This window comes from Vollenhovia emeryi, unplaced genomic scaffold (assembly GCF_000949405.1).
Source record: "Vollenhovia emeryi isolate VEMERY1.0 unplaced genomic scaffold, V.emery_V1.0 DF939238.1, whole genome shotgun sequence".
NCBI classification, from domain to species: domain Eukaryota; kingdom Metazoa; phylum Arthropoda; class Insecta; order Hymenoptera; family Formicidae; genus Vollenhovia; species Vollenhovia emeryi.
The window spans coordinates 349,406-358,038 of NW_011967128.1; positions in this window are offsets into that span (position 1 = coordinate 349,406).

Here is an 8,633-nt window from a genome sequence, read left to right on the forward strand (position 1 = left end):
TCGTTTTCTCTCCGGCTCTGCAACCCCGCTGTATTTGGAATTCCGCGTAGGACTGGTTTCCACGTTCCGTCCGCTCCGCCCCGCCCTGAAAACCGCGTGTCCCTCCTTACCTTGTAACCTGAATAACGCGCAGCGGGGGGATTTCGCCCGACGGCTTCGCACTACCCGGCGATAAATCTCGTGGCTATCGACATCATCGCGAGTCATTTCCGCGGTCCTCCTAAACTAACTATCGTCCAAGAAGACTAGGGACCAGGAGACCGAACTCCTGCCTAAATCACTTCATGGGCGCTGCTCGTAGTCGTGGTTGCCGGCCAATTCATGAACTACACGTGCGCCGACGTTCATGTTCACGTTGTTTGTTGTGAACCGTTGTGTCAAAAAAGGTGAAATGATGTCTAAAGTGTGTATTGATTAATACTTACGACTCCAAAATTAAATTCAGCGTTTACATTGACAGTTTGCCAAGATGCCAAGCTTATGTTCTCTAATCTTCTTGGTTATGTTGGACGACGCTGCGAAGTCCAGCACGCGTAGTTCATGAATTGGCCGGCGACCATCGCCGCGAACAGCGCCAGTGAAATGCGACCCACCCCCCCCCCCCCACCACTGGAGTTCGGTCTTCTTGCTATCGACGAATGTAAAATAATTAACCGGGCCTTCGGTCTGAGGAGTAGCGGGTGATCATTCAAGTGCGCGGGTTCTCGGGGGTTTGACGGTAATCACCGCCGCTAAATCGAATCCATTGATTCGCGATTGATATTCACGTTTAATTACTCGGTTCCTTTCGCGACAACGAACGATGATCGGATGTAAATAAATTCTGCATTTGTGAATAAATCCGCGCGATCGCGCGCGAGTTATTTTAATTCCCGGAGTAATGACCTAATTTTACGACGGATTTTAGGAATTTATTGAATGGAACGGGGAATATTCGTCCTTGAAGCCATTTGTAATTATTTTGGATAGAGACTTGGCTCTCGGTGCCACGAATATTTGAATTTTCGGAAATAGCATGTGAGAGTTGCAACTTTGAAGATACATAGGCACGCTCATGTATATGTATTTTCTGTAAATTCTTAAGATTTCAGAGTGAGCGATCCGTACCTAATATCGTTGGAAGTATTTCATAAATTATCCAGCGACACCGGATTTGCCCTGTAGTCTCTTGACATTTAACACGGCGTGGATGCGCGCGAGGCAGCTTTAGAACTAGCTATTATAGGAAAGTTTCATAAATTTTAGCGGGCTAAATCTTTCGCCAACTTCTATTCTGGTGCGCTGATAAATAATTCAGCTGCGCTCGAGCTGTAACGCGCTTGGCACATTACTTAACCTGTTTATGTCGGGAAGACTGTGCCCGGCTATCTTTGCCGGGTGTAAATAATAAATTTCATGCCCGGTGATTGACCCAGAGACCCAGAGGGAACAGCGGGGGCTCTTTAGGATTATCCGCTTTACGGACCACTCGACCGAGGAAAGATCGCTACTCGTGTCGATGAGAACGCGATGAAAAGTAATAGGGAGATGGAAGCGCGGGCATGACGAGTACAGAAAGATAATGTATTCCGTACAGAGTTGGGTGTAAACAACCTACGATAACCTCAGTTTATACGGGATTATGTAAATGATCTTCTTACGTACAACTCTCCTCTCTTATATAAGCAAGCGATGCGAGGTGCTCATGAAGCCTGTGTTTTTCTCCGTTTCTTCCTTTCGAACGGGGAGCTTTGCTCCGCGCAACGTTCCGCATTCCGAAACCATCGGCGGCGACACTTTAAAAGAAAACGAGGTCAGATATCGATGCTATCCGTACACTGTTATTGCCCCCCCCCCCCTCCCATTTACATAGCCGCGTTATTATCGCCGTCGGCGAATGTGTGTACCAAAGGAGAAACAAACTCCCTTTCATCTGAAGATTCCATTCGCGAGGCCGTCTCTTCAATTCCCTCTTGCCGCACTTCTGACAGGCATCCAGGCAATAAAGGTCTCTTCCGCTATATTATCGCTACTGTGACGTGCAACGAGCACCTCGTCGCGCACAAGGGTATCAATTCCGCGTGCAAATATTTATCGGCAGCGACGCGAAAGGAATCTCCGTCGCGGGAGAGAAGACAACGGGAGAAACGGGCGGAGGACGGTGGAGATTCGGTTCGCGTTCGCGTTCGGTGCCACAATCGTCGCTTCCCAAGGGATGGCGGGCGTATCGAGCAAGAGCTACGTCGTCTCCGCGAACGAGGGGGACGATTTGTGCGTCGAGCAATCACCTTGCCGTTGCATTTCCGCGGCGCGACCTACCGCGATCACACCTGCGAGCGCCGCCGATCATAATGGGACCACCTCCGCGTTGCTTTCTTCGAGACGCGCTGTCGTATTTGCGTTCCAGGAACAGCGAACCGAGGGTGAAATAAATAAACCGGGGGGAGTCCCGCGTGTCACCGCCGCCAGCGTTGCATCAATGAAACGCTGATGAAGAGAATAATATTGTCGTCTAATTTGCAGAAGCGACGCGCAAACAAGCCTGGGTGATGACGGGGGGAGAAGACAGGTACAAGGGATATGTCGCGCTAATTGAGAAAAAAAAACGAGTGGTAAATATCGCGCACGCGAAGTGTGTAACGCGTAGAAATGCGATCAGTCTGCGTAAAAAAAAAGCAATAACATTAAATAACGTGTCCATTATAATTAATTGACGCCGTTGAAAACATAAAATAATTCGAAACGGAAGTGAGACAATTTCGCAATCCGCGAACGAATCGGCGAGCGCGCGGGCAGCAGTGACGAGGAGCCATCCATTACATCACGAATAATAACGAATTAATTGCGAGAGAATAAATTCGCGATAAACATTATCCTGTAACTGGCGACTCATTTGCTGTGCAGTATTCATCGAAAATTGCGCCGCGGTGTAATTTTTGCCGGCGAGCGGCGCAATCGGATCGCCGTGCGGCGCGACAATATAACTCCGGGCTAAAAGTAAATCGAGATATGTCGATGTGATACGCGAGAGAAAGGAAGTATCGTCTGCAAACACAGAGGCAGCGAGCTGCAGCGCGACGATTTCAAAGACCCCGATTCGCGCATCGAAAGGGACGGAAGTGGATATGCGCGCACATATTTGCGGCAGTGTCTGCGCCGTCATATCTCGATAAGTGTACACATCGGCTCCCCCAGGGAGTCACGTCTATCTCGCAGTCGTCACGTGGAAGTTGGAGGATCAAAGGGTCAGCGTTTCTCTCTCTTCCTCCCTCGGCCGCGGAGGCCGAGAGCGGAGTTTCTTTTTCCCCCGCGGCGGCACGTAACTGCGACAATAGTTTACACATGTGCCCTGTTGCCGTCCGCGGCATCCAGGCTGCCATAAAACCCCTCGTAGTAGCGAAAGCTTATATCGCCGTTATTTGCCGCCCGTCTTTTCTAGCGACGGCATCTGTGCGGTACAAGGGCTTGGACAAGAGTTTACGACTTCGCGCCACGAGGACGGGAAGGTGACGATACATTAAAACTACGAGATAAGTCGCCTTGAAGTCGGAATCGGCCGTCCGGAGAAGAGCTTTCGACTGACGGGCGGAGAAAAAAAATCAAATAACTTACACTCCGTCATCGACGACGATTTTATGAGATTAAAGGGGTGCGTCTGTCGAAAGTGTTAGCTGCTCAATTAATGGAAACGAAGCGGAACGGTATACGCGCCGCTCGCGAACTAGTTCGGAACTTACTTGCAAACAGCTTATCGCTGATTTATTTGACGTCATGAATATACATTTTCGTGCATTCCCGCATACGTCGTTTAAATACGTAACGTCACGCGTAGCGCCGTGACCGAACTTATCGCGTTTTGTTCTCAAAGGGACTAATTTTCTGGCCACCGGGTCCGCGGGACGCATAATGCATGAAATCGCGTGATATTATGCATGGTATGTCATAGATCAGACTGTTTACTGTTATCATACCGGTAATAACGTAACGGGGGAACCTACGATATGCAGATTGCTAAACTTCCGCAGAATCGCTGCACGTGCATTGCGTGTTATATCGGGTATTAATAACGCCGTGTCCCCCGTCGCTCGCTTCGGGGAAGCCCCCGGCTCCCGCTCCAACTTTTCATTTATCAGAGCTTCGCACCGGGACTTAAGCTCCACCCAAAACAATCCGTTGTTATCGCGTCGCGCTATCATCGCGCGGCGTACCTTGAAGAGCGGTACACGAGAAGAACGAGACCGTTTTGGTTGTTATACGTAACCGTCGCCGTGTGTCACAAACAATTCCCCGCGCGCCTAGCAATGCCGATCGCGGGGCGGCCGCGAGCCCGAATTGGGCGGGCTAAGACAGCGATTTTTAATAATTGATAACTCGATAACTATTGCGAAAATTGCAAAATGATAGAGGACTCTTTGACTCAGTCTAGTCCACTCTATCCATAAATAAGAGGTGAGGCGGGTATTACATAACAACCTGTATATTACATAGATACAGGGTGTGCTAAAACCACCGGATATTCTTTTAATCGCAGATTCTTTCGAAAATTTGGAGACAAAAGTTCTAATACAAAAATGTGGAGGCTATGATAGGCTTTAAATAATAAGCGAATATATTTCACCAATGACAGGCCTGAGATTTCGCGTGCTCAGGCACGGCGACATGACGAGTGATAAAAGTGTTCCTATGAATGTCGCCCTTCTTATTTAATTCAAGTAGAAATTTGCGACGTGTTGTAACTTCAAAGTGTCGCAGCTGTCAAAGTAATCGATCACTATCAGTTACCATGAAGGTTGTTACTGTAATAAATAGGGTCGACATTCAAGTGAACACTTTTATCACTTGTCATGTTGCCGTGCCTGAGCGCGCGAAATCTCAGGTCTATCATTTGTGAGATATAATCGCTCACTATTTAAATACTATTATAGCCTCGACATTTTTGTATTAGAATTTTCGTCTTGAAATTTTCTAAAGAATCTGTGATTAAAAGGATATCCGGTGGTTTTAGTACACTCTGTATCTCATTTGGTACTGATTTGTACGCAAACAACCGTCGGAAATTGTAGTCTGATGTATCAGGCATCTATTATTGCACGTTTAACGTTTAAGGTATAATAAATGATACCTTACGTGGTACGCATTCGTCAACTCTCCCCTATATGTGTGATAGTGTAGCTTTGATGAGTACGTACACACGCGCACGCTGCTGGATTTGGACCAACAACATGGCGGAATGCCACGTGGTCGGGACCGAAAAATCAAAGGGCCGGCAGAGAGTGGGCGTACTAGTTGTACTATGGTAACGCGATATATGTGGCATAATGCGCGCGCCTAAAAACAAATAAATTATTTCGCTCCGCATTCGTGCCGTGCATTCGCGCCGCGTCATTGTCCGTAAGAGACCGCGCGGTTTGGCCCGCGTGCGGCTCGGCTATTGTGCTGCGCGCGCTAAGTTTTTTAATATCTGACATTCGCACGGCGCACAAAGCTACCAAGCGACGCGGCGCGTTAGCGCCCAAGTCAATTAGATTTACGGTACCATAAATCTCCATCGGGCGCGAGTCAAATTGCAAATCGCTGCCGCGAGAAAGGATATCGATACAATGGCCCCGAAAGGGCATTAAGCCGGAGGGGCTTAGCCGCTCGCTCGGCGCACGAAGGACGATACAAATATCAAACGATGACGGCCATTAATCTAATGCCCCGTTATTTTATCGCGGCCGTTCAACGTCAGGCATCGACCCGACCGTGACCGACGAGCTGTCCGACGACGTTGAAACGTCTTCCTTTCTCTCTGACTACTCGTTTGCCACCTGCTGCGATTTTTCGAACAGTGCGCCAACGCTCGTCGATCTCTCGCGCGCGAGAGCTTTAATTTGCCCGCGAAAATCGGAAACGCGACGGACCACACCTCGCGCAAAGAAAGATATGATAACGGGCCTGCGATTTAAGGGGATCCCGAACTGACAATTACCGATATTGTACGTTCAATCACGTTTTTCCGAATTGGCTTTTCGGAATTGAAAACCCTTGTAACACGTTTAAAGCACAAATAGAAATAAAGTGGGATTTAATTTAACAATAAAAAAGAATTACAAAAATTACACTTCCATCCTTTTGCACTTGGAGCAGTTTATCCGACACATTTGTGTAATACAAATTATATGGTTTATGTGCACAGATCGAAAGTGTTGACTAACTCGACCTCGTTTGTTCTAACGATCCTATGTGGGCAAATCTGATTATTTCGAATCTCACCTCGCGTGATATTAGCTTCCACGTCAGCCACCCACCAAGATTCCGAGAATAATGCGGTCGTGCTGAATGCAAGTAGAATATTTTGCGGCCGACTTCAACCATTTATCTTGTCCCATTGACATATCTAGATGTGTCCTTTTAATGATCCCCTTTTTAAAGAGACACGTAAGAGATTTAATTGTTAATAATTTTCCGCGATGATGATTAATTCCCTCGTTTGGCTCACTTCGTGCTGCGAGAGTAGTTGTCAGCGCGGAGATCATACATTTTGATAGTTTGTCAACGTCAAAATACGTCTTCTTACGTTGCGTTTCTTCTTCGCACGAAGGAAAGCTTAATGTGCGAAGAAATTCAGCGCACGCAATGCTGTGTTTTTACAATATCTAGTTTTTAGAGAATGTCAATCAATTTATATTATTATTACAGCAAAGAATTAGATAATTCGCCTGTAATAAATTAAGATTTCCAATTAAGTAATACACATTTCTACACAACAACTAAATCGAGGCAGTTGTTACTTGTCTTTCGTTTCAAGACACTTTCTCGATTGAACGGAGCCAATCGTTATCTTAAATAATAGCAGAAAGTCCGATATTACGAGATAGGCTCATAATATGAGACAGCGGAGTTTCTGCTAAATTAATAGGTGAAATCTGTTTAGTGGAAAATTGATTGTTAGATCGTGTAATCGTTGAAAAAAGATTTGTGATTGAATTTCGACGTTGAAAACCTATCTCGTATTGGAATCCTATTTCATAATAGAGGACTTTCCTCCGCTAATGAGTCTGCAAAATGACACGTAAAATGTGCAGTAACCGCACCAAGTAATATGAAATATTAGTTATAGAATTTCAATTTTATCTCATACTTCGTAGACGGACGACGAACTCTCGCATTGTTCGCTATTGTTTTGCTTCCCGCGCGACGTTACGCGGGGGGTCGTTTACGCGAAGGTCGTCGCGCTATCATTCGCTCGCTGAGCCTCGAGCCGGCCGGTGGCGTCGAAAGTCGCTCCGTGCGTCGTATTACTTTTGCGTTATCACTTTCCGAGACGCGATTGCGATGGGTGTGGGGATAAGACACTGTTAATTTGTGCACGGTTATCAGTAACAAGTAACGCTCGTCGATTAAGTTTCTGCAACTTGTAATGAGAAACGATTTGCGCGTCGAGACGATGTCCTTATCAACGCAGACATTTCACGAGACTAACTCATCTAAAGTATGAACCGTGGTACTTTGTCGCGATTCTATTTCGTTCACGCGTCGCGCTTGGAATTATCTGTCGATTTCAGTGTAATCTGTTTTTCATTCTCGGGAGAGAAATTTGTCGGTGTACGGTTTTGGTGTTCGCTGTAATTCGCTCTGTCGCAACTCGACGGGCGGGAAGTGGAGAATCGCTTATTACGCGTCGTTACGTTACATCTGGAAATGTGATCGAAAATCATCTCGGTTAACTGTGACAATTAATAGCGACTGTTCATCGCGGTGGCTATTTCGCTCGCATAATTCATTTAAGAATTAAATTGAATGCCAGTAAAATGTCGTTCTATCGCGGACTACTACTTTATCACAAATGCTTGGATTCAGATACCCGCGTCGCGTTTTATATCGCCAATTTAAAAGTGATTTATCCACCGCTATTTCCGAATCAAGAATGCAAGATGACATTGTCGATTTGGACGACATACGACAGGTTAATGTTATTTCGCGCGTTTTGCGGTATTCCACATCGCGCATACGAGAGAGCCAAGCGAAATTTCGCGCGTCGTAATTATTTTTACAGTGAATAGTACAGTGAATTTGTGTGAGTGCAACAAGAAAATCTGAGAGGAGGCTCAGGAGGCATCGGGTAACAGCGGAGCAACCCTGAGGTGAGTGTTTTATATTTGTTATATTACTTGTGTGCTACTTGCTAAATAAAGCATCTGCTCTCTGTTTATCCCATTTATTCAAATAAACAAATAAAATTCGAATAAGAATTACAGACAAAAGCGTACATTGAAACTTTGTGAGATTGTATTTCAAAGAAAAACTTTTCAGGTACTTTATAATTATTTTATTAAATATTAAAGTAAATGTAAAATATATTCAATAACTTCGATTTTAAATAATTATTCTATAATAAATGACTTTTTATTTTATTATATTAGTTTGCATACATGTAATCGTTCAGCTTCTCGGCCGTCTTCTATTACAGCTAAATAGCGCGCGCGTAGTTCGCGCAGTGTGAAAACATCGTCATGATAGTAATGTTTCAAATTAAAACGCGGATGCTACAATATACTAGGAATATTTAGAAAAGTTTGTAATTAACAATACAAATCGACGAGAAAAAATAAAATACAGTTCTATTACATTGTGTCTGCGATTATTTCGATTTTAAGAAGTGATATTAAATT